This window comes from Scyliorhinus torazame, chromosome 6 (genome assembly GCF_047496885.1).
Source record: "Scyliorhinus torazame isolate Kashiwa2021f chromosome 6, sScyTor2.1, whole genome shotgun sequence".
Classification (NCBI taxonomy): Eukaryota; Metazoa; Chordata; class Chondrichthyes; order Carcharhiniformes; family Scyliorhinidae; genus Scyliorhinus; species Scyliorhinus torazame.
In genome coordinates, this window is record NC_092712.1 from 140,426,329 (window position 1) to 140,439,918 (window position 13,590).

A 13,590-nucleotide genomic window follows, 5' to 3' on the forward strand; every position below is an offset into this window, starting at 1 on the left:
GAGAGGCTCCACCTGCAGCTCCGTCTCCAACATCGAGAGACTCCACCTGCAGCTCCTGTTCCAACATCGAGAGACTCCACCTGCTGCTCCTATTCCAACATTGAGAGACTCCACCTGCAGCTCCGTCTCCAACATCGAGAGACTCCTCTTGCAGCTCCGTCTTCAACATCGAGAGGCTCCACCTTCAGCTCCTGTCTCCAACATCGAGAGGCTCCACCTGCAGCTCCGTCTCCAACAGCGAGAGCCCAACCTGCAGCTCCTGTTCCAACATCGAGAGACTCCACCTGCAGCTCCATCTCCAACATCGAGAGACTCCACCTGCTCCTCCTGCTCCAACATCGAGAGGCTCCATCTGCAGCTCCGTCTACAACATCGAGAGACTCCACCTGCAGCTCCTGTTCCAACATCGAGAGACTCCGCCTGCAGCTCCTGTTCCAACATCGAGAGACTCCACCTGCAGCTCCTGTTCAATCATCGAGAGACTCCTCCCGCAGCTCCTGTTCCAACATCGAGAGACTCCTCCTGCCGCTCTGTCTCCAACATCGAGAGACTCCACCTGCAGCTCCTGTTCCAACATCGAGAGACTCCTCCTGCAGCTCCGTCTCCAACATCGAGAGGCTCCACCTGCATCTCCGTCTCCAACATCGAGAGGCTCCACCTGCAGCTCCTGTTCCAACATCGAGAGACTCCACCTGCAGCTCCATCTCCAACATCGAGAGATTCCACCCGCAGCTCCATCTCCAACATCGAGAGGCACCACCTGCAGCTCCTGTTCAAACATCGAGAGCCTCCACCTGCAGCTCCGTCTCCAACATCGAGAGGCTCCACCTGCAGCTCCTGTTCCAACATCGAGAGACTCCCCCTGCAGATCCTGTTCCAACATCGAGAGACTCCACCTGCAGCTCCGTCTCCAACATCGAGAGGCTCCATCTGCAGCTCCGTCTACAACATCGAGATACTCCACCTGCAGCTCCTGTTCCAACATCGAGAGACTCCACCTGCAGCTCCTGTTCCAACATCGAGAGAATCCACCTGCAGCTCCGTCTCCAACATCGAGAGGCTCCATCTGCAGCTCCGTCTCCAACATCGAGAGACTCTACCTGCAGCTCCTGTTCCAACATCGAGAGGCTCCACCTGCAGCTCCATCTCCAACATCGAGAGACTCCACCTGCTCCTCCTCTTCCAACATCGAGAGACTACACCTGCAGCTCCATCTCCAACATCGAGAGACTCCACCTGCTGCTCCTGTTCCAACATCGAGAGGCCCACCTGCAGCTCCTGTTCCAACATCGAGAAATTCCACCTGCAGCTCCTGTTCCAACATCGAGAGAATCCAGCTGCTGCTCCGTCTCCAACATCGAGAGGCTCCATCTGCAGCTCCGTCTCCAACATCGAGAGACTCTACCTGCAGCTCCTGTTCCAACATCGAGAGACTCCACCTGCAGCTCCGTCTCCAACATCGAGAGACTCCGCCTGCAGCTCCATCTCCAACATCGAGAGACTCCATCTGCAGCTCTGTCTCCAATATCGAAAGGCTCCAGCTGCAGCTCCTGTTCCAACATCGAGAGACTCCTCTTGCGGCTCCGTCTTCAACATCGAGAGGCTCCACCTGCAGCTCCTATTCCAACATCGAGAGGCTCCACCTGCAGCTCCTGTTCCAACATCGAGAGACTCCTCCTGCAGCTCTGTCTCCAACATCGAGAGACTCCACCTGCAGCTCCTGTTCCAACATCGAGAGACTCCTCCTGCAGCTCCGTCTACAACACAGAGTGGCTCCACCTGTAGCTCCGTCTCCAACATCGAGAGGCTCCACCTGCAGCTCCTGTTCCAACATCGAGAGACTCCACCTGCAGCTCCTGTTACAACATCGAGAGACTCCACCTGCAGCTCCGTCTCCAACATCGAGAGATTCCACCTGCAGCTCCATTTCCAACATCGAGAGGCACCACCTGCAGCTCCTGTTCCAACATCGAGAGACTCCACCTGCAGCTCCGTCTCCAACATCGAGAGGCTCCACCTGCATCTCCTGTTCCAACATCGAGAGGCTCCACCTGCAGCTCCTGTTCCAACATCGAGAGGCTCCACCTGCAGCTCCTGTTCCAACATCGAGAGATTCCACCTGCAGCTCCTGTTCCAACATCGAGAGACTCCACCTGCAGCTCCATCTCCAACATCGAGAGGCTCCACCTGCAGCTCCTGTTCCACATCGAGAGGCTCCACCTGCAGCTCCGTCACCAACATCGAGAGACTCACCTGCAGCTCCTGTTCCAACATCGAGAGACTCCTCCTGCAGCTCCGTCTCCAACATCGAGAGGCTCCACCTGCAGCACCGTCTCCAACATCGAGAGGCTCCACCTGCAGCTCCTGTTCCAACATCGAGAGACTCCACCTGCAGCTCCTGTTACAACATGGAGAGACTCCACCTGCAGCTCCGTCTCCAACATCGAAAGATTCCACCTGCAGCTCCTGTTCCAACATCGATAGACTCCACCTGCAGCTCCGTCTCCAACATCGAGAGGCTCCACCTGCAGCTCCTGTTCCAACATCGAGAGACTCCGCCTGCAGCTCCTGTTCCAACATCGAGAGGCTCCATCTGCAGCTCCGTCTCCAACATCGAGAGACTCTACCTGCAGCTCCTGTTCCAACATCGAGAGGCTCCACCTGCAGCTCCATCTCCAACATCGAGAGACTCCACCTGCTCCTCCTGTTCCAACATCGAGAGACTACACCTGCAGCTCCATCTCCAACATCGAGAGACTCCACCTGCTGCTCCTGTTCCAACATCGAGAGGCCCACCTGCAGCTCCTGTTCCAACATCGAGAAATTCCACCTGCAGCTCCTGTTCCAACATCGAGAGAATCCAGCTGCTGCTCCGTCTCCAACATCGAGAGGCTCCATCTGCAGCTCCGTCTCCAACATCGAGAGACTCTACCTGCAGCTCCTGTTCCAACATCGAGAGACTCCACCTGCAGCTCCGTCTCCAACATCGAGAGACTCCGCCTGCAGCTCCATCTCCAACATCGAGAGACTCCATCTGCAGCTCTGTCTCCAATATCGAAAGGCTCCAGCTGCAGCTCCTGTTCCAACATCGAGAGACTCCTCTTGCGGCTCCGTCTTCAACATCGAGAGGCTCCACCTGCAGCTCCTATTCCAACATCGAGAGGCTCCACCTGCAGCTCCTGTTCCAACATCGAGAGACTCCTCCTGCAGCTCTGTCTCCAACATCGAGAGACTCCACCTGCAGCTCCTGTTCCAACATCGAGAGACTCCTCCTGCAGCTCCGTCTACAACACAGAGTGGCTCCACCTGTAGCTCCGTCTCCAACATCGAGAGGCTCCACCTGCAGCTCCTGTTCCAACATCGAGAGACTCCACCTGCAGCTCCTGTTACAACATCGAGAGACTCCACCTGCAGCTCCGTCTCCAACATCGAGAGATTCCACCTGTAGCTCCATTTCCAACATCGAGAGGCACCACCTGCAGCTCCTGTTCCAACATCGAGAGACTCCACCTGCAGCTCCGTCTCCAACATCGAGAGGCTCCACCTGCATCTCCTGTTCCAACATCGAGAGGCTCCACCTGCAGCTCCTGTTCCAACATCGAGAGGCTCCACCTGCAGCTCCTGTTCCAACATCGAGAGATTCCACCTGCAGCTCCTGTTCCAACATCGAGAGACTCCACCTGCAGCTCCATCTCCAACATCGAGAGGCTCCACCTGCAGCTCCTGTTCCACATCGAGAGGCTCCACCTGCAGCTCCGTCACCAACATCGAGAGACTCACCTGCAGCTCCTGTTCCAACATCGAGAGACTCCTCCTGCAGCTCCGTCTCCAACATCGAGAGGCTCCACCTGCAGCACCGTCTCCAACATCGAGAGGCTCCACCTGCAGCTCCTGTTCCAACATCGAGAGACTCCACCTGCAGCTCCTGTTACAACATGGAGAGACTCCACCTGCAGCTCCGTCTCCAACATCGAAAGATTCCACCTGCAGCTCCTGTTCCAACATCGATAGACTCCACCTGCAGCTCCGTCTCCAACATCGAGAGGCTCCACCTGCAGCTCCTGTTCCAACATCGAGAGACTCCGCCTGCAGCTCCTGTTCCAACATCGAGAGGCTCCAACTGCAGCTCCTGTTCCAACATTGACAGGCTCCACCTGCAGCTCCTGTTCCAACATCGAGAGATTCCGCCTGCAGCTCCTGTTCCAACATCGAGAGACTCCACCTGCAGCTCCATCTCCAACATAGAGAGGCTCCACCTGCACCTCCGTCTCCAACATCGAGAGGCTCCACCTGCAGCTCCTGTTCCAACATCGAGAGGCTCCACCTGCAGCTCCGTCTCCAACATCGAGAGACTCCACCTGCAGCTCCTATTCCAACATTGAGAGACTCCACCTGCAGCTCCTGTTCCAACATCGAGAGACTCCTCTTGCAGCTCCGTCTTCAACATCGAGAGGCTCCACCTTCAGCTCCTGTCTCCAACATCGAGAGGCTCCACCTGCAGCTCCGTCTCCAACATCGAGAGACTCCGCCTGCAGCTCCATCTCCAACATCGAGAGACTCCATCTGCAGCTCTGTCTCCAATATCGAGAGGCTCCAGCTGCAGCTCCTGTTCCAACATCGAGAGACTCCTCTTGCGGCTCCGTCTTCAACATCGAGAGGCTCCACCTGCAGCTCCTATTCCAACATCGAGAGGCTCCACCTGCAGCTCCTGTTCCAACATCGAGAGACTCCTCCTGCAGGTCTGTCTCCAACATCGAGAGACTCCACCTGCAGCTCCTGTTCCAACATCGAGAGACTCCTCCTGCAGCTCCGTCTACAACACAGAGTGGCTCCACCTGCAGCTCCGTCTCCAACATCGAGAGGCTCCACCTGCAGCTCCTGTTCCAACATCGAGAGACTCCACCTGCAGCTCCTGTTACAACATCGAGAGACTCCACCTGCAGCTCCGTCTCCAACATCGAGAGATTCCACCTGCAGCTCCATTTCCAACATCGAGAGGCACCACCTGCAGCTCCTGTTCCAACATCGAGAGACTCCACCTGCAGCTCCGTCTCCAACATCGAGAGGCTCCACCTGCATCTCCTGTTCCAACATCGAGAGGCTCCACCTGCAGCTCCTGTTCCAACTTCGAGAGGCTCCACCTGCAGCTCCTGTTCCAACATCGAGAGATTCCACCTGCAGCTCCTGTTCCAACATCGAGAGACTCCACCTGCAGCTCCATCTCCAACATCGAGAGGCTCCACCTGCAGCTCCTGTTCCACATCGAGAGGCTCCACCTGCAGCTCCGTCACCAACATCGAGAGACTCACCTGCAGCTCCTGTTCCAACATCGAGAGACTCCTCCTGCAGCTCCGTCTCCAACATCGAGAGGCTCCACCTGCAGCACCGTCTCCAACATCGAGAGGCTCCACCTGCAGCTCCTGTTCCAACATCGAGAGACTCCACCTGCAGCTCCTGTTACAACATGGAGAGACTCCACCTGCAGCTCCGTCTCCAACATCGAAAGATTCCACCTGCAGCTCCTGTTCCAACATCGATAGACTCCACCTTCAGCTCCGTCTCCAACATCGAGAGGCTCCACCTGCAGCTCCTGTTCCAACATCGAGAGACTCCGCCTGCAGCTCCTGTTCAAACATCGAGAGGCTCCACCTGCAGCTCCTGTTCCAACATCGACAGGCTCCACCTGCAGCTCCTGTTCCAACATCGAGAGATTCCGCCTGCAGCTCCTGTTCCAACATCGAGAGACTCCACCTGCAGCTCCATCTCCAACATAGAGAGGCTCCACCTGCACCTCCGTCTCCAACATCGAGAGGCTCCACCTGCAGCTCCTGTTCCAACATCGAGAGGCTCCACCTGCAGCTCCGTCTCCAACATCGAGAGGCTCCACCTGCAGCTCCTGTTCCAACATAGAGAGGCTCCACCTGCACCTCTGTCTCTAACATCGAGAGGCTCCACCTGCAGCTCCTGTTCCAACATCGAGAGGCTCCACCTGCAGCTCCGTCTCCAACATCGAGAGACACCACCTGCAGCTCCGTCTCCAACATCGAGAGATTCCACCTGCAGCTCCTGTTCCAACATCGAGAGGCTCCACCTGCAGCTCCTGTTCAAACATCGAGAGGCTCCACCTGCAGCTCCTGTTTCAACATCGAGAGACTCCACCTGCAGCTCCGTCTCCAACATCGAGAGACTCCACCTGCAGCTCCGTCTCCAACATCGAGAGGCTCCACCTGCAGCTCCTATTCCAACATCGAGAGACACCACCTGCAGCTCCTGTTCCAACATCGAGAGACACCTCTTGCAGCTGCGTCTTTTAGCATCGAGAGGCTCCACCTGCAGCTCCTATTCCAACATCGAGAGGCTCCACCTGCAGCTCCTGTTCCAACATCGAGAGACTCCTCCTGCCGCTCTGTCTCCAACATCGAGAGACTCCACCTGCAGCTCCTGTTCCAACATCGAGAGACTCCTCCTGCCGCTCTGTCTCCAACATCGAGAGACTCCTCCTGCCGCTCTGTCTCCAACATCGAGAGGCTCCACCTGCAGCTCCGTCTCCAACATCGAGAGGCTCCACCTGCAGCTCCTGTTCCAACATCGAGAGGCTCCACCTGCAGCTCCTGTTCCAACATCGAGAGATTCCACCTGCAGCTCCTGTTCCAACATCGAGAGACTCCACCTGCAGCTCCATCTCCAACATCGAGAGGCTCCACCTGCAGCTCCTGTTCCACATCGAGAGGCTCCACCTGCAGCTCCGTCACCAACATCGAGAGACTCACCTGCAGCTCCTGTTCCAACATCGAGAGACTCCTCCTGCAGCTCCGTCTCCAACATCGAGAGGCTCCACCTGCAGCACCGTCTCCAACATCGAGAGGCTCCACCTGCAGCTCCTGTTCAAACATCGAGAGCCTCCACCTGCAGCTCCGTCTCCAACATCGAGAGGCTCCACCTGCAGCTCCTGTTCCAACATCGAGAGACTCCCCCTGCAGATCCTGTTCCAACATCGAGAGACTCCACCTGCAGCTCCGTCTCCAACATCGAGAGGCTCCATCTGCAGCTCCGTCTACAACATCGAGATACTCCACCTGCAGCTCCTGTTCCAACATCGAGAGACTCCACCTGCAGCTCCTGTTCCAACATCGAGAGAATCCACCTGCAGCTCCGTCTCCAACATCGAGAGGCTCCATCTGCAGCTCCGTCTCCAACATCGAGAGACTCTACCTGCAGCTCCTGTTCCAACATCGAGAGGCTCCACCTGCAGCTCCATCTCCAACATCGAGAGACTCCACCTGCTCCTCCTGTTCAAACATCGAGAGACTACACCTGCAGCTCCATCTCCAACATCGAGAGACTCCACCTGCTGCTCCTGTTCCAACATCGAGAGGCCCACCTGCAGCTCCTGTTCCAACATCGAGAAACTCCACCTGCAGCTCCTGTTCCAACATCGAGAGAATCCACCTGCAGCTCCGTCTCCAACATCGAGAGGCTCCATCGGCAGCTCCGTCTCCAACATCGAGAGACTCTACCTGCAGCTCCTGTTCCAACATCGAGAGACTCCACCTGCAGCTCCGTCTCCAACATCGAGAGACTCCACCTGCTGCTCCTGTTCCAACATCGAGAGGCCCACCTGCAGCTCCGTCTCCAACATCGAGAGACTCCACCTGCGGCTCCGTCTCCAACATCGAGAGGCTCCATCTGCAGCTCCGTCTCCAACATCGAGAGACTCCACCTGCAGCTCCTGCCTCCAACATCGAGAGGCTCCACCTGCAGCTCCGTCTCCAACATCGAGAGACTCCACCTGCAGCTCCTGTTCCAACATCGAGAGACTCCACCTGCAGCTCCGTCACCAACATCGAGAGACTCCGCCTGCAGCTCCATCTCCAACATCGAGAGACTCCATCTGCAACTCTGTCTCCAATATCGAGAGGCTCCAGCTGCAGCTCCTGTCTCCAACATCGAGAGGCTCCTCCTGCAGCTCCATCTCCAACATCGAGAGACTCCATCTGCAGCTCTGTCTCCAATATCGAGAGGCTCCAGCTGCAGCTCCTGTTCCAACATCGAGAGACTCCACCTGCAGCTCCGTCTCCAACATCGAGAGACTCCACCTGCAGCTCCTATTCCAACATTGAGAGACTCCACCTGCAGCTCCTGTTCCAACATCGAGAGACTCCTCTTGCAGCTCCGTCTTCAACATCGAGAGGCTCCACCTTCAGCTCCTGTCTCCAACATCGAGAGGCTCCACCTGCAGCTCCGCCTCCAACATCGAGAGACTCCGCCTGCAGCTCCATCTCCAACATCGAGAGACTCCATCTGCAGCTCTGTCTCCAATATCGAGAGGCTCCAGCTGCAGCTCCTGTTCCAACATCGAGAGACTCCTCTTGCGGGTCCGTCTTCAACATCGAGAGGCTCCACCTGCAGCTCCTATTCCAACATCGAGAGGCTCCACCTGCAGCTCCTGTTCCAACATCGAGAGACTCCTCCTGCAACTCTGTCTCCAACATCGAGAGACTCCACCTGCAGCTCCTGTTCCAACATCGAGAGACTCCTCCTGCAGCTCCGTCTACAACACAGAGTGGCTCCACCTGCAGCTCCGTCTCCAACATCGAGAGGCTCCACCTGCAGCTCCTGTTCCAACATCGAGAGACTCCACCTGCAGCTCCTGTTACAACATCGAGAGACTCCACCTGCAGCTCCGTCTCCAACATCGAGAGATTCCACCTGCAGCTCCATTTCCAACATCGAGAGGCACCACCTGCAGCTCCTGTTCCAACATCGAGAGACTCCACCTGCAGCTCCGTCTCCAACATCGAGAGGCTCCACCTGCATCTCCTGTTCCAACATCGAGAGGCTCCACCTGCAGCTCCTGTTCCAACATCGAGAGGCTCCACCTGCAGCTCCTGTTCCAACATCGAGAGATTCCACCTGCAGCTCCTGTTCCAACATCGAGAGACTCCACCTGCAGCTCCATCTCCAACATCGAGAGGCTCCACCTGCAGCTCCTGTTCCACATCGAGAGGCTCCACCTGCAGCTCCGTCACCAACATCGAGAGACTCACCTGCAGCTCCTGTTCCAACATCGAGAGACTCCTCCTGCAGCTCCGTCTCCAACATCGAGAGGCTCCACCTGCAGCACCGTCTCCAACATCGAGAGGCTCCACCTGCAGCTCCTGTTCCAACATCGAGAGACTCCACCTGCAGCTCCTGTTACAACATGGAGAGACTCCACCTGCAGCTCCGTCTCCAACATCGAAAGATTCCACCTGCAGCTCCTGTTCCAACATCGATAGACTCCACCTGCAGCTCCGTCTCCAACATCGAGAGGCTCCACCTGCAGCTCCTGCTCCAACATCGAGAGACTCCGCCTGCAGCTCCTGTTCCAACATCGAGAGGCTCCACCTGCAGCTCCTGTTCCAACATCGACAGGCTCCACCTGCAGCTCCTGTTCCAACATCGAGAGATTCCGCCTGCAGCTCCTGTTCCAACATCGAGAGACTCCACCTGCAGCTCCATCTCCAACATAGAGAGGCTCCACCTGCACCTCCGTCTCCAACATCGAGAGGCTCCACCTGCAGCTCCTGTTCCAACATCGAGAGGCTCCACCTGCAGCTCCGTCTCCAACATCGAGAGGCTCCACCTGCAGCTCCTGTTCCAACATAGAGAGGCTCCACCTGCACCTCCGTCTCCAACATCGAGAGGCTCCACCTGCAGCTCCTGTTCCAACATCGAGAGGCTCCACCTGCAGCTCCGTCTCCAACATCGAGAGACACCACCTGCAGCTCCGTCTCCAACATCGAGAGATTCCACCTGCAGCTCCTGTTCCAACATCGAGAGGCTCCACCTGCAGCTCCTGTTCAAACATCGAGAGGCTCCACCTGCAGCTCCTGTTTCAACATCGAGAGACTCCACCTGCAGCTCCGTCTCCAACATCGAGAGACTCCACCTGCAGCTCCGTCTCCAACATCGAGAGACTCCACCTGCAGCTCCGTCTCCAACATCGAGAGGCTCCACCTGCAGCTCCTGTTCCAACATCGAGAGACTCCACCTGCAGCTCCTGTTACAACATGGAGAGACTCCACCTGCAGCTCCGTCTCCAACATCGAAAGATTCCACCTGCAGCTCCTGTTCCAACATCGATAGACTCCACCTGCAGCTCCGTCTCCAACATCGAGAGGCTCCACCTGCAGCTCCTGCTCCAACATCGAGAGACTCCGCCTGCAGCTCCTGTTCCAACATCGAGAGGCTCCACCTGCAGCTCCTGTTCCAACATCGACAGGCTCCACCTGCAGCTCCTGTTCCAACATCGAGAGATTCCGCCTGCAGCTCCTGTTCCAACATCGAGAGACTCCACCTGCAGCTCCATCTCCAACATAGAGAGGCTCCACCTGCACCTCCGTCTCCAACATCGAGAGGCTCCACCTGCAGCTCCTGTTCCAACATCGAGAGGCTCCACCTGCAGCTCCGTCTCCAACATCGAGAGGCTCCACCTGCAGCTCCTGTTCCAACATAGAGAGGCTCCACCTGCACCTCCGTCTCCAACATCGAGAGGCTCCACCTGCAGCTCCTGTTCCAACATCGAGAGGCTCCACCTGCAGCTCCGTCTCCAACATCGAGAGACACCACCTGCAGCTCCGTCTCCAACATCGAGAGATTCCACCTGCAGCTCCTGTTCCAACATCGAGAGGCTCCACCTGCAGCTCCTGTTCAAACATCGAGAGGCTCCACCTGCAGCTCCTGTTTCAACATCGAGAGACTCCACCTGCAGCTCCGTCTCCAACATCGAGAGACTCCACCTGCAGCTCCGTCTCCAACATCGAGAGACTCCACCTGCAGCTCCGTCTCCAACATCGAGAGGCTCCACCTGCAGCTCCTATTCCAACATCGAGAGGCTCCACCTGCAGCTCCTATTCCAACATCGAGAGGCTCCACCTGCAGCTCCTGTTCCAACATCGAGAGACTCCTCCTGCCGCTCTGTCTCCAACATCGAGAGACTCCACCTGCAGCTCCTGTTCCAACATCGAGAGACTCCTCCTGCCGCTCTGTCTCCAACATCGAGAGACTCCTCCTGCCGCTCTGTCTCCAACATCGAGAGGCTCCACCTGCAGCTCCGTCTCCAACATCGAGAGGCTCCACCTGCAGCTCCTGTTCCAACATCGAGAGGCTCCACCTGCAGCTCCTGTTCCAACATCGAGAGATTCCACCTGCAGCTCCTGTTCCAACATCGAGAGACTCCACCTGCAGCTCCATCTCCAACATCGAGAGGCTCCACCTGCAGCTCCTGTTCCACATCGAGAGGCTCCACCTGCAGCTCCGTCACCAACATCGAGAGACTCACCTGCAGCTCCTGTTCCAACATCGAGAGACTCCTCCTGCAGCTCCGTCTCCAACATCGAGAGGCTCCACCTGCAGCACCGTCTCCAACATCGAGAGGCTCCACCTGCAGCTCCTGTTCCAACATCGAGAGACTCCACCTGCAGCTCCTGTTACAACATGGAGAGACTCCACCTGCAGCTCCGTCTCCAACATCGAAAGATTCCACCTGCAGCTCCATCTCCAACATCGAGAGACTCCTCCTGCAGCTCCGTCTCCAATATCGAGAGACTCCACCAGCAGCTCCTGTTCCAACATCGAGAGGCTCCACCTGCAGCTCCTGTTCCAACATCGAGAGGCTCCACCTGAAGCTCCTGTTCCAACATCGAGAGACTCCACCTACAGCTCCGTCTCCAACATCGAGAGGCTCCATCTGCAGCTCCGTCTCCAACATCGAGAGACTCCACCTGCAGCTCCTGTTCCAACATCGAGAGACTCCACCAGCAGCTCCGTCTCCAACATCGAGAGGCTCCACCTGCAGCTCCGTCTCCAACATCGAGAGACTCCACCTGCAGCTCCTGTTCCAACATCGAGAGACTCCACCAGCAGCTCCGTCTCCAACATCGAGAGGCTCTACCTGCAGCTCCTGTTCCAACATCGAGAGGCTCCACCTGCAGCTCCTGTTCCAACATCGAGAGTCTCCACCTGCAGCTCCGTCTCCAACATCGAGAGGCTCCATCTGCAGCTCCGTCTACAACATCGAGAGACTCCACCTGCAGCTCCTGTTCCAACATCGAGAGACTCCGCCTGCAGCTCCTGTTCCAACATCGAGAGACTCCACCTGCAGCTCCTGTTCCAACATCGAGAGACTCCTCCAGCAGCTCCTGTTCCAACATCGAGAGACTCCACCTGCAGCTCCGTCTCCAACATCGAGAGGCTCCATCTGCAGCTCCGTCTACAACATCGAGAGACTCCACCTGCAGCTCCTGTTCCAACATCGAGAGACTCCACCTGCAGCTCCTGTTCCAACATCGAGGGACTCCACCTGCAGCTCCGTCTCCAATATCGAGATGCTCCACCTGCAGCTCCTGTTCCAACATCGAGAGACACCACCTGCAGCTCCGTCTCCAACATCGAGAGGCTCCATCTGCAGCTCCGTCTCCAACATCGAGAGAATCTACCTGCAGCTCCTGTTCCAACATCGAGAGGCTCCACCTGCAGCTCCATCTCCAACATCGAGAGACTCCACCTGCTCCTCCTGTTCCAACATCGAGAGACTACACCCGCAGCTCCATCTCCAACATAGAGAGACTCCACCTGCTGCTCCTGTTCCAACATCGAGAGGCCCACTCTGCAGCTCCGTCTCCAACATCGAGAGACTACAGCTGCAGCTCCGTCTCCAACATCGAGAGGCTCCATCTGCAGCTCCGTCTCCAACATCGCGAAACTCCACCTGCAGCTCCTGTTCCAACATCGAGAGACTCCACCTGCAGCTCCGTCTCCAACATCGAGAGGCCAACCTGCAGCTCCTGTTCCAACATCGAGAGACTCCACCTGCAGCTCCTGTTCCAACATCGAGAGACTCCACCTGCAGCTCCTGTTCCAACATCGAGAGACTCCACCTGCAGCTCCGTCTCCAACATCGAGAGGCTCCACCTGCAGCTCCGTCTCCAACATCGAGAGGCTCCACCTGCAGCTCCTGTTCCAACATCGAGAGACTCCCCCTGCAGATCCTGTTCCAACATCGAGAGACTCCACCTGCAGCTCCTGTTCCAACATCGAGAGACTCCACCTGCAGCTGCATCTCCAACATCGAGAGACTCCACCATCAGCTCCGTCTCCAACATCGAGAGACTGCACCTGCAGCTCCGTCTCGAACATCGAGAGGCTCCACCTGCAGCTCCGTCTCCAACATCGAGAGGCTCCAACTGCAGCTCCTGTTCCAACATCGAGAGGCTCCACCTGCTGCTCCTGTTCCAACATCGAGAGGCTCCACCTGCAGCTCCATCTCCAACATCGAGAAACTCCACCTGCAGTTCCTGTTCCAACATCGAGAGGCTCCACCTGCAGCTCCTGTTCGAACATCGAGAGACTCCACCTGCAGCTCTGTCTCCAACATCGAGAGACTCCACCTGCAGCTCCGTCTCCAACATCGAGAGGCTCCACCTGCAGCTCCGTCTCCAACATCGAGAGGCTCCACCTGCAGCTCCTGTTCCAACATCGAGAGGCTCCACCTGCAGCTCCGTCTCCAACATCGAGAGGCTCCATCTGCAGCTCTGTCTCCAACATCGA